This window comes from Bombina bombina, chromosome 3 (assembly GCF_027579735.1).
Source record: "Bombina bombina isolate aBomBom1 chromosome 3, aBomBom1.pri, whole genome shotgun sequence".
Taxonomy (NCBI): Eukaryota; Metazoa; Chordata; class Amphibia; order Anura; family Bombinatoridae; genus Bombina; species Bombina bombina.
In genome coordinates, this window is record NC_069501.1 from 188,510,894 (window position 1) to 188,524,803 (window position 13,910).

Genomic DNA, 13,910 nt, shown 5'->3' on the forward strand with positions numbered 1-13,910 from the left:
TTCTTTTTGCTAACAATATCTGAAGCTGAGCAGCCGATGTGAGCTGCATATTGGCCTCATCAACACAGATATGCTTTGACAGCTCGAAGGGCTATACAAGACTAATGGGTGCACTACACTGTAAACATTTACACTATACAAATATGTAAATGATTTACCTTGATTTCCATTCCCTTGAGAAAAATGGCTTTAACATACAAACAAAAGCACGTGCAAGCGGATGCTGTGACCACAATCAAGAGTTCACTTGTGGTCACATAAACACCAACACATGCGTTCTTCTGTTGTGGAGGCCGTGATTTTACTATTTCCATACACATTTCTATTGGCTAAGAGGCGTGGCAAATGCGTGATATAATTTTCTGTTCGCGCTGCCCTTCTCTAAGGGTGTTGAGTACACACTGAAACTCAAAGGTAAAGTTTTTCAAAAATGTTTTATGTTCATTGCCAATGATTAATTTAAGATTTGATTGATGTAGCATTATCCAGGTTCAGCATACTCCTGTTGATGTGTGTGTGTATATATGTATCCATTTAATTTTTCCGCCGGGAGCACAGCTTGTTAGCCGCACTGAGATTTAAAATTTGTCTTGAAGAAGGCTCACTGAAAAGAGCCGAAACGTCGACTATGACTTGTTATGCATTAAAATGCTATGTATGTTGAGCCGAAACGTTGACTATGACTTGTTATGCATTAAAATGCTATGTATGTTCAATAAACCCTATTGACTATTTTCAAATCCTGTGAGTGCCCTCCTTTCTTGCAAAGTTGTGTATCCAAGTCTTTGAAGACTGCACCCAGGTCACTTGTTGTGTACAAAGGTTGGAGTGCTGGGCCACGGGCTAATTGACATTATATTTAAATCACAGAAAAACAGACATAATACCGCGCTATTAGAGAAAATAAGTCTTAAGTTACCACTTGTTTTGAGAAAAACAGTTCCAGAGAAACATTCACTGTCCACTAGTCACTGTAGATGAAAATGTCCTGACTGGATTGGTGTTCTGTGAATCTTGCAGCTGTGTGAATCTTGCAGCTGTATCCCTTTAATAGCGGCATCTCAAACGAAGTAATCCTCAATTAAAACTGAAACAAGAGGTGGAGGAGCGCACAAAACAAAAACAACAACCTGGTGTAGTATGTAAATGTCCAAGCAAAATCAGAAAAAAAGAAAGCAAGTGCTCTCACATGTTTAATCCTCAAATGTATGAGGTATTCAGTTTTCACAAGGTGCTTGATCACATATTCGTCCTATCCGAAATGATCCTCACTGGCACCCCACTGAGCGGCTGAACAGATTCAAGAACCTTCCTGGGAAGAAACTGTTGGAGCCAGAGCCACCAGACAAAGATATCTTCCTTTATTTCGGCCAGACAGCAATCAAAACATAATTTATGTAAGAACTTACCTGATAAATTCATTTCTTTCATATTGGCAAGAGTCCATGAGCTAGTGACGTATGGGATATACAATCCTACCAGGAGGGGCAAAGTTTCCCAAACCTCAAAATGCCTATAAATACACCCATCACCACACCCACAATTTAGTTTTACAAACTTTGCCTCCTATGGAGGTGGTGAAGTAAGTTTGTGCCAAGATTTCTACGTTGACATGCGCTTCTCAGCATTTTGAAGCCCAAAAGCATCAACAAAGGAATTTGGAAATAATTGTGTTTTATACAAAAAAATCATAACCACCATAAAAAGGGTGGGCCTCATGGACTCTTGCCAATATGAAAGAAATTAATTTATCAGGTAAGTTCTTACATAAATTATGTTTTCTTTCATGTAATTGGCAAGAGTCCATGAGCTAGTGACGTATGGGATATCAAATACCCAAGATGTGGAACTCCACGCAAGAGTCACTAGAGAGGGAGGGATAAAAAATAAAATACAGCCAATTTCCGCTGAAAAAATAATCCACAACCCAAAGTATAAATTTATTCTTTAGTGATAAGAAAAACTTAAAACATCAGCAGAAGAATCAAACTGAAACAGCTGCCTGAAGAGCGTTTCTACCAAAAACTGCTTCTGAAGAAGCAAATACATCAAAACGGTAGAATTTAGTAAATGTATGCAAAGAAGACCAAGTTGCTGCTTTGCAAATCTGATCAACAGAAGCTTCATTCTTAAAAGCCCACGAAGTGGAGACTGACCTAGTAGAATGAGCTGTAATTCTCTGAGGCGGGATCTTCCCCGACTCCAAATAAGCTTGACGAATCAAAAGCTTTAACCAAGAAGCCAAGGAAATAGCAGAAGCTTTCTGACCTTTCCTAGGACCAGAAAATAAAACAAATAGACTAGAAGTCTGAAATCTTTAGTAGCTTCAACATAATATTTCAAAGCTCTTACCACATCCAAAGAATGTAAGGATCTTTCCAAAGAATTCTTTGGATTAGGACACAAGTAAGGGACAACAATTTCTCTACTAATGTTAGAATTCACAACCTTAGGTAAAAATTGAAAAGAAGTCTGCAAAACCGCCTTATCCTGATGAAAAATGAGAAAAGGAGATTCACTAGAAAGAGCAGATAGCTCAGAAACTCTTCTAGCAGAAGAGATAGCCAAAAGGAACAACACTTTCTAAGAAAGTAGTTTAATGTCCAAAGAATGCATAGGCTCAAATGGAGGAGCCTGTAACGCCTTCAAAACCAAATTGAGACTCCAAGGAGGAGAAATTGATTTAATGACAGGCTTAATTCGAACTAAAGCCTGTACAAAACAGTGAATATCAGGAAGTTTAGCAATCTTTCTGTGAAATAAAACTGAAAGAGCAGAGATTTGTCCCTTCAAGGAACTTGCAGACAAACCTTTATCCAAACCATCCTGAAGAAACTGTAAAATTCTAGGAATTCTAAAAGAATGCCAAGAAAATTTATGAGAACACCATGAAAAGTAAGTCTTCCAAACTCAATAGTAAATCTTCCTGAAAACAGATTTACGAGCCTGTAACATAGTATTAATCACTGAGTCGGAGAAACCTCTATGACTTAGTACTAAGCGTTCAATTTCCATACCTTCAAATTTAATGATTTGAGATCCTGACGGAAAAATGGACCTTGAGACAGTAGGTCTGGCCTTAACGGGAGTGGCCAAGGTTGGCAACTGGACATCCGAACAAGATCCGCATACCAAAACCTGTGTGGCCATGCTGGAGCCACCAGCAACACAAACGATTGTTCCTGCATGATTTTGGAAATCTCTCTTGGAAGAAGAACTAGAGGCGGGAAGATGTAAGCAGGATGATAATTCCATGGAATGGTTAGCGCATCCACTGCTTCCGCCTGAACATCCCTGGACCTGGACAGGTATCTGGGAAGTCTCTTGTTTAGGTGAGAGGCCATCAAATCTATCTCTTCAGGACCCCACATCTGAACAATCTGAGAAAACACATCTGGATGGAGAGACCACTCTTCTGGATGTAAAGTCTGACGACTGAGATAATCCGCTTCCCAATTCTCTACACCTGGGATATGCACTGCAGAGATTAGACAGGAGCTGGATTCTGCCCAAGCAAGTATCCGAGATACTTCTTTCATGGCTTGAGGACTGTGAGTCCCACCTTGATGATTGACATATGCCACAGTTGTGATATTGTCTGTCTGGGAGCAAATGAACGGTTCTCTCTTCAACAGAGCCCAAAACTGAAGAGCTCTGAAAATTGCACGGAGTTCTAAAATATTGATTGGTAATCTCGCCTCTTGAGATTTCCAAACCCCTTGAGCAGTCCGATATCTCCAAACAGCTCCCCAACCCGAAAGACTTGCATCTGTAGTTATCACAGTCCAGGTTGGTCGAACAAAAGAAGCCCCTTGAACTAAACGTTGGTGATTTAACCAACACGTCAGAGAGCGTTGTACATTGGGATTTAAGGATATTAATTGTGATATCTTTGTATAATCCCTGCACCATTGATTTAGCATACAAAGCTGGAGAGGTCTCATGTGAAAACGAGCAAAAGGAATCGCGTCCGATGCTGCAGTCATGAGGCCTAAAACTTCCATGCACATAGCCACTGAAGGGAATGACTGAGACTGAAGGTGCCGAAAGCTGCAATCAATTTCAAGCGTCTCTTGTCTGTTAGATTCAGTGTCCATGACTCTGTCTCTATCTGGAAACCTAAAAAGGTGACCCTTGTCTGAGGAATCAAATAACTTTTTGGTAAATTTATCCTCCAACCATGTCTTCGAAGAAACAACACTAGTTGATTTGTGTGAGATTCTGCAGAACGTAAAGACTGAGCTAGTACCAAGATATCGTCCAAATAAGGAAACGCCGCAATACCCTGTTCTCTGATTACAGAGAGTAGGGCACCTAGAACTTTTGAAAAGATTCTTGGAGCTGTTGCTAGGCCAAATGGAAGAGCAACAAATTGGTAATGCTTGTCTACAAAAGAGAATCTCAGGAACTGATAATGTTCTGGATGAATCGGAATATGAAGGTATGCATCCTGCAAGTCTATTGTGGACATATAATGTCCATGCTGAACAAAAGGCAGAATAGTCCTTGTAGTCACCATCTTGATAGTTGGTACTCTTACATAACGATTCAAAATTTTCAGATCCAGAAGGAAAATGAATTTTCCTTCTTTGGGACAATGAATAGATTTGAATAAAACCCCAGACCTTGTTCCTGGAAAGGAACTGGCATGATTACCCCTGAAGACTCCAGGTCTGAAACACACTTCAGGAAAGCCTGAGCTTTTACTGGATTTGCTGGGATACGTGAGATAAAAAAATCTTCTCACAGGAGGTCTTACGTTGAATCCTATTCGATATCCTTGAGAGACAATGTTCTGAATCTATTGATTTTGGACAGAATTTATCCAAAAATCCTTGAAAGACCTTAATCTGCCCCCCACCAGCTGAGCTGGAATGAGGGCCGCACCTTCATGCGGATTTCAGGGGCTGACTTTGGTTTCTTAAATGGCTTGGATTTATTCCAATTTGAGGAAGGCTTCCAATTGGAAACAGATTCCTTGGGGGAAGGATTAGATTTTTGTTCCTTATTCTGACGAAAGGAACGAAAACGGTTAGAAGCCTTAGATTTACCCTTAGGTTTTTTATCCTGAGGCAGAAAAACTCCCTTTCCCCCAGTAATAGTTGAAATAATAGAATCCAGCTGAGAACCAAATAAATTATTACCTTGGAAAGAAAGAGATAGTAATTTAGACTTAGATGTCATATCAGCATTCCAAGATTTAAGCCACAAAGCTCTTCTAGATAAAATAGCTAAAGACATGGATCTAACATCAATTTTGATAATATAAAAAATGGCATCACAAATAAAATGATTAGCATATTGCAGTAAGCGAATAATGCTAGATATGTCAGAATCTAAATCTTGTTGCGCTAAATTCTCCAACCAGAAAGTTGATGCAGCCGCAACATCAGCCAAAGAAATTGCAGGTCTGTGAAGATGACCTGAATATAAATAGGCTTTCCTTAGATAAGATTGAAGCTTCCTATCTAAAGGATCCTTAAAGGAAGTACTATCTTCCATAGGAATAGTGGTACGTTTAGCAAGAGTAGAAATAGCCCCATCAACTTTGGGGACTTTTTCCCAAAACTCTCTAGAATTTGCTGGTAAAGGATACAATTTTTTAAACCTTGAAGAAGGAATAAAAGAAGTACCTGGCTTATTCCATTCCTTAGAAATCATATCAGAAATAGCCTCAGGAATAGGAAAAACCCCTGGAGAAACCACAGGAGGTTTAAAAACAGCATTTAAACGTTTATTAGACTGAACGTCAAGAGGACTGGTTACCTCAATATCTAAAGTAATTAACACTTCTTTTAATAAAGAACGCATATACTCTATTTTAAATAAATAAGTAGATTTGTCAGTGTCAATGTCTGAGGAAGGATCTTCTGTATCAGATAGATCCTCATCAGAGGAGGATTATGTTGTTGCTCATTTGAAATTTCATCAACTGAATGAGAAGTTTTAAAAGACCTTTTACGTTTATTAGAAGGTGTAAATTCAGACAAAGCCTTCTGAATAGAATCAGTAACAAATTCTTTAAAATTCATAGGTATATCATGTACATTAGAAGTTGAAGGAACTGCAACTGGCAATGTACTATTACTGATGGACACACTATCTGCATGTAAAAGTTTATCATGACAACTATTACAAATGACATTCAGAGAAATAATTTCCACTCTTGCAACAAATGCACTTAGCTTTGGAAGAACCGATGTCAGACAGCAAAGTTCCAGCAGATACTTCTGAGGCAGGATCAGATTGAGAAATCTTGCAAAATGTAAAAGAAAAAACAACATATAAAGCAAAATTATCAATTTCCTTATACAACAGTTTCTGGAATGGGAAAAAATGCAAATAGCATAGCCCTCTGATAGAGAAAAAGGCAAGAGGCAAACATCAATGGGGTATTAAAATAATGATAATGTTTGGCTTCAAGTATGATGCACAACGTAACTGAAATTTTTTTGGCGCCAACAATAACCGGAAATGACACACTCGCGTCACTAACTACACAACCGTGTGTAAGGCTTCAGCGTCAACTACGATGCCGGAAATGACGAAGTTGCGTCTCAGACGTATTTTTCGGGCCAAAAAATTCTCGCGCCAAAAATGACGCAATAAAGTCTAGCATTTTGCGCACCCGCGGGCCTAATACCGCCCGCAATTTGCAAGAAAAAGTAGTCAATTTAGAAAAAAAGACTAAACCCCAGGTAAGAAATTTTTTTTCTTAAAATGTTTATTTCTCCAACATAGGTGTGTCCGGTCCACGGCGTCATCCTTACTTGTGGGATATTCTCTTCCCCAACAGGAAATGGCAAAGAGCCCAGCAAAGCTGGTCACATGATCCCTCCTAGGCTCCGCCTACCCCAGTCATTCTCTTTGCCGTTGTACAGGCAACATCTCCACGGAGATGGCTTAGAGTTTTTTAGTGTTTAACTGTAGTTTTTATTATTCAATCAAGAGTTTGTTATTTTAAAATAGTGCTGGTATGTACTATTTACTCAGAAACAGAAAAGAGATGAAGATTTCTGTTTGTATGAGGAAAATGATTTTAGCACCGTAACTAAAATCCATGGCTGTTCCACACAGGACTGTTGAGAGCAATTAACTTCAGTTGGGGGAACAGTGTGCAGTCTCTTGCTGCTTGAGGTATGACACATTCTAACAAGACGATGTAATGCTGGAAGCTGTCATTTTTCCCTATGGGATCCGGTAAGCCATGTTTATTACGATGGTAATTAAGGGCTTCACAAGGGCTTATTAAGTTTGTAGACTTTTCTGGGCTAAATCGATTCAGTTTTAAATCATATTTAGCTTTGTGGAATCATTTTATCTGTGTTTATTGATATTATAATATAAGCAGAGCCTCATTTTCGCGCCGGTGCGGCGCACTTGTTTTTGAGAGGCATGGCATGCAGTCGCATGTGAGAGGAGCTCTGATACTTAGAAAAGACTTTCTGAAGGCGTCATTTGGTATCGTATTCCCCTTTTGGTTTGGTTGGGTCTCAGCAAAGCAGATACCAGGGACTGTAAAGGGGTTAAAGTGTTAAAACGGCTCCGGTTCCGTTATTTTAAGGGTTAAAGCTTCCAAATTTGGTGTGCAATACTTTTAAGGCTTTAAGACACTGTGGTGAAAATTTGGTGAATTTTGTACAATTCCTTCATGTTTTTTCGCAATTGCAGTAATAAAGTGTGTTCAGTTTAAAATTTAAAGTGACAGTAACGGTTTTATTTTAAAACGTTTTTTGTACTTTATTATCAAGTTTATGCCTGTTTAACATGTCTGAACTACCAGATAGACTGTGTTCTGAATGTGGGGAAGCCAGAATTCCTGTTCATTTAAATAAATGTGATTTATGTGATAATGACAATGATGCCCAAGATGATTCCTCAAGTGAGGGGAGTAAGCATGGTACTGCATCATTCCCTCCTTCGTCTACACGAGTCTTGCCCACTCAGGAGGCCCCTAGTACATCTAGCGCGCCAATACTCCTTACTATGCAACAATTAACGGCTGTAATGGATAATTCTGTCAAAAACATTTTAGCCAAAATGAACCCTTGTCAGCGTAAGCGTGGCTGCTCTGTTTTAGTTACTGAAGAGCATGACGACGCTGATATTAATATCTCTGAAGGGCCCCTAACCCAATCTGAGGGGGCCAGGGAGGTTTTGTCTGAGGGAGAAATTACTGATTCAGGGAACATTTCTCAACAGGCTGAACCTGATGTAATTGCATTTAAATTTAAGTTGGAACATCTCCGCATTCTGCTTAAGGAGGTATTATCCACTCTGGATGATTGTGAAAAGTTGGTCATCCCAGAGAAACTATGTAAAATGGACAAGTTCCTAGAGGTGCCGGAGCTCCCAGAAGCTTTTCCTATACCCAAGCGGGTGGCGGACATTGTTAATAAAGAATGGGAAAGGCCCGGTATTCCTTTCGTCCCTCCCCCCATATTTAAAAAATTGTTTCCTATGGTCGACCCCAGAAAGGACTTATGGCAGACAGTCCCCAAGGTCGAGGGAGCGGTTTCTACTTTAAACAAACGCACCACTATACCCATAGAGGATAGTTGTGCTTTCAAAGATCCTATGGATAAAAAATTAGAAGGTTTGCTTAAAAAGGCGCTCGATAGTGATTCTCCTCCTTATGAGGAGATTATGGACAGAATCAATGCTCTCAAATTGGCTAATTCTTTCACCCTAGACGCCACTTTGCAATTGGCTAGGTTAGCGGCTAAGAATTCTGGGTTTGCTATTGTGGCGCGCAGAGCGCTTTGGTTGAAATCTTGGTCGGCTGACGCGTCTTCCAAGAACAAGCTACTAAACATTCCTTTCAAGGGGAAAACGCTGTTTGGCCCTGACTTGAAAGAGATTATCTCGGATATCACTGGGGGTAAGGGCCACGCCCTTCCTCAGGATCGGCCTTTCAAGGCGAAAAATAGACCCAATTTTCGTCCCTTTCGTAAAAACGGACCAGCCCAAAGTGCTACGTCCTCTAAGCAAGAGGGTAATACTTCTCAAGCCAAGCCAGCTTGGAGACCAATGCAAGGCTGGAACAAGGGAAAACAGGCCAAGAAGCCTGCCACTGCTACCAAGACAGCATGAAATATTGGCCCCCGATCCGGGACCGGATCTGGTGGGGGGCAGACTCTCTCTCTTCGCTCAGGCTTGGGCAAGAGATGTTCTGGATCCTTGGGCGCTAGAAATAGTCTCCCAGGGTTATCTTCTGGAATTCAAGGGACTTCCCCCAAGGGGGAGGTTCCACAGGTCTCAGTTGTCTTCAGACCACATAAAAAGACAGGCGTTCTTACATTGTGTAGAAGACCTGTTAAAAATGGGAGTGATTCATCCTGTTCCACTAAGAGAACAAGGGATGGGGTTCTACTCCAATCTGTTCATAGTTCCCAAAAAAGAGGGAACGTTCAGACCAATCTTAGATCTCAAGATCTTAAACAAGTTTCTCAAGGTTCCATCTTTCAAGATGGAAACCATTCGAACTATTCTTCCTTCCATCCAGGAGGGTCAATTCATGACCACGGTGGATTTAAAGGATGCGTATCTACATATTCCTATCCACAAGGAACATCATCGGTTCCTAAGGTTTGCATTCCTGGACAAACATTACCAGTTCGTGGCGCTTCCTTTCGGATTAGCCACTGCTCCAAGGATTTTCACAAAGGTACTAGGCTCCCTTCTAGCGGTGCTAAGACCAAGGGGCATTGCAGTAGTACCTTACCTGGACGACATTCTGATTCAAGCGTCGTCCCTTCCTCAAGCAAAGGCTCACACGGACATTGTCCTGGCCTTTCTCAGATCTCACGGCTGGAAAGTGAACGTGGAAAAGAGTTCTCTATCCCCGTCAACAAGGGTTCCCTTCTTGGGAACAATTATAGACTCTTTAGAAATGAGGATCTTTCTAACAGAGGCCAGAAAAACAAAACTTCTAGACTCTTGTCGGATACTTCATTCCGTTCCTCTTCCTTCCATAGCTCAGTGCATGGAAGTGATCGGGTTGATGGTAGCGGCGATGGACATAGTTCCTTTTGCGCGCATTCATCTAAGACCATTACAACTGTGCATGCTCAGTCAGTGGAATGGGGACTATACAGACTTGTCTCCGAAGATACAAGTAAATCAGAGGACCAGAGACTCACTCCGTTGGTGGCTGTCCCTGGACAATCTGTCTCAAGGGATGACGTTCCGCAGACCAGAGTGGGTCATTGTCACGACCGACGCCAGTCTAATGGGCTGGGGCGCGGTCTGGGGATCCCTGAAAGCTCAGGGTCTTTGGTCTCGGGAAGAATCTCTTCTACCGATAAATATTCTGGAACTGAGAGCGATATTCAATGCTCTCAAGGCCTGGCCTCGGCTAGCGAGGACCAAGTTCATACGGTTTCAATCAGACAACATGACAACTGTTGCGTACATCAACCATCAGGGGGGAACAAGGAGTTCCCTAGCGATGGAAGAAGTGACCAAAATCATTCTATGGGCGGAGTCTCACTCCTGCCACCTGTCTGCTATCCACATCCCAGGAGTGGAAAATTGGGAAGCGGATTTTCTGAGTCGTCAGACATTGCATCCGGGGGAGTGGGAACTCCATCCGGAAATCTTTGCCCAAGTCACTCACCTGTGGGGCATTCCAGACATGGATCTGATGGCCTCTCGTCAGAACTTCAAAGTTCCTTGCTACGGGGCCAGATCCAGGGATCCCAAGGCGGCTCTAGTGGATGCACTAGTAGCACCTTGGACCTTCAAACTAGCTTATGTGTTCCCGCCATTTCCTCTCATCCCCAGGCTGGTAGCCAGGATCAATCAGGAGAGGGCGTCGGTGATCTTGATAGCTCCTGCGTGGCCACGCAGGACTTGGTATGCAGATCTGGTGAATATGTCATCGGCTCCACCTTGGAAGCTACCTTTGAGACGAGACCTTCTTGTTCAGGGTCCGTTCGAACATCCGAATCTGGTTTCACTCCAGCTGACTGCTTGGAGATTGAACGCTTGATTTTATCGAAGCGAGGATTCTCAGATTCTGTTATCGATACTCTTGTTCAGGCCAGAAAGCCTGTAACTAGAAAGATTTACCACAAAATTTGGAAAAAATATATCTGTTGGTGTGAATCTAAAGGATTCCCTTGGGACAAGGTTAAGATTCCTAGGATTCTATCCTTCCTTCAAGAAGGATTGGAAAAAGGATTATCTGCTAGTTCCCTGAAGGGACAGATTTCTGCCTTGTCGGTATTACTTCACAAAAAGCTGGCAGCTGTGCCAGATGTTCAAGCCTTTGTTCAGGCTTTGGTTAGAATCAAGCCTGTTTACAAACCTTTGACTCATCCTTGGAGTCTCAATTTAGTTCTTTCAGTTCTTCAGGGGGTTCCGTTTGAACCCTTACATTCCGTTGATATTAAGTTATTATCTTGGAAAGTTTTGTTTTTAGTTGCGATTTCTTCTGCTAGAAGAGTCTCAGAATTATCTGCTCTGCAGTGTTCTCCTCCTTATCTGGTGTTCCATGCAGATAAGGTGGTTTTACGTACTAAACCTGGTTTTCTTCCAAAAGTTGTTTCTAACAAAAACATTAACCAGGAGATTATCGTACCTTCTCTGTGTCCAAAACCAGTTTCAAAGAAGGAACGTTTGTTGCACAATTTGGATGTTGTTCGCGCTCTAAAATTCTATTTAGATGCTACAAAGGATTTTAGACAAACATCTTCCTTGTTTGTTGTTTATTCAGGTAAAAGGAGAGGTCAAAAAGCAACTTCTACCTCTCTCTCTTTTTGGATTAAAAGCATCATCAGATTGGCTTACGAGACTGCCGGACGGCAGCCTCCCGAAAGAATCACAGCTCATTCCACTAGGGCTGTGGCTTCCACATGGGCCTTCAAGAACGAGGCTTCTGTTGATCAGATATGTAGGGCAGCGACTTGGTCTTCACTGCACACTTTTACCAAATTTTACAAGTTTGATACTTTTGCTTCTTCTGAGGCTATTTTTGGGAGAAAGGTTTTGCAAGCCGTGGTGCCTTCCATTTAGGTGACCTGATTTGCTCCCTCCCTTCATCCGTGTCCTAAAGCTTTGGTATTGGTTCCCACAAGTAAGGATGACGCCGTGGGCCGGACCCACCGATGTTGGAGAAAAAAGAATTTATGTTTACCTGATAAATTTCTTTCTCCAACGGTGTGTCCGGTCCACGGCCCGCCCTGGTTTTTTTAATCAGGTCTGATAATTTATTTTCTTTAACTACAGTCACCACGGTACCATATGGTTTCTCCTATGCAAATATTCCTCCTTAACGTCGGTCGAATGACTGGGGTAGGCGGAGCCTAGGAGGGATCATGTGACCAGCTTTGCTGGGCTCTTTGCCATTTCCTGTTGGGGAAGAGAATATCCCACAAGTAAGGATGACGCCGTGGACCGGACACACCGTTGGAGAAAGAAATTTATCAGGTAAACATAAATTCTGTTTTTCTCCAAATATGAAACTGACAGTCTGCAGAAGGAAATACATGAACCTGACTCATGGCAAATATAAGTACAATACATATATTTAGAACTTTATATAAATGCATAAAGTGCCAAACCATAGCTGGGGTGCCTTAAGTAACAAAAAAAACATACTTACCAAAAGACACCAATCCACATATAGCAGAAAGCCAAACCAGTACTGAAACAGTTATCAGTAGAGGTAATGGTAAATTGAGATTATATCGTCGATCTGAAAAGGGAGGTAGGAGATGAATCTCTACGACCGATAACAGAGAACCTATGAAATAGACCCCCGTTAGGGAAATGATTGTATTCAATAAATGATACTCCCTTCACGTCCCTCTGACAATGCTTTACTCTGAGAGGAATCGGGCTTCAACAATGCTGAGAAGCGCATATCAACGTAGAAATCTTAGCAAAAACTTACTTCACCACCTCCATAGGAGGCAAAGTTTGTAAAACTGAATTGTGGGTGTGGTGAGGGGTGTATTTATTGGCATTTTGAGGTTTGGGAAACTTTGCCCCTCCTGGTAGGATTGTATATCTTATACGTCACTAGCTCATGGACTCATGCCAATTACATGAAAGAAACAATATTTGTGCATAAACACTGCACTTAAAACCCCAACAGTGGAGGGATACCACATAAAACCGTTTATAAACAAATGAAATACAACAGTACGTAACTGTGCCGTAGCAAAAGTAGTCTAAAATTCAAACTCTGATGATGCGACCAACAGCTGTCCAGGTTTTATGGGCATGACACCATCTTTTTTTGCATTTTAATGTTGATGTCTGTGGTTTAAGGTTTAACAGTTGCAGCTCTTCCATGGATGTTGAGTTTAAGTTCTCTGCAGAGACACAATTTGTCCTCTTTGGAAGTCTGACAAGTCACCCAAAATGTTATATACATATATATATATATATATATATATATATATATATATATATATATATATATATATATATAGTAACAAGGGAGAGCACTCTTTCTCACTCAGTATATCAACTGCTAGGGTGCTAGTGTAATTAAATATAGCTGAACACAAAACTGGCACTCGCTGGTCTTTCCAAAAAAAAAAAACTTTTACTGTGAAAGTAGTGACGTTTCGGGGACAAAGTATCCCCTTCTTCAGCAGATTCCCTTAACGCCAAAGCATTGTTGTTCACACAGCTTATAAACTTAGCTAAGGTTAGTGCAGTGATTCATAACCATCCCAGGACAGACTGTTTCGTAGTTATTGCTACTCATCAGCTGGGAGAAGGTTTGAATCACTGCTGGGTGAAGCTGTTTTCGGACAAAATACAACATTTAAAATTAGGGGGAGGTAAAAGTAAAAATTTGTCATTTTTTGCATATCTTACCCAGAATCCTTTGCTGCATTTGAAACAATGTATTCCAGAGGTATTCTGTGGGAAAAACAAGCCGCCTGGCCTGT

The 13,910-nt window shown here is 41.3% G+C and overlaps 1 protein-coding gene across 1 annotated transcript in view; it reads left to right on the top strand.

Moving 5' to 3' along the window:
• The window catches only part of ST3GAL6 (ST3 beta-galactoside alpha-2,3-sialyltransferase 6), a gene marked incomplete in the record, with an annotated part of 540,680 nt that overhangs the window by 248,866 nt on the left and 277,904 nt on the right, over window positions 1-13,910 (top strand).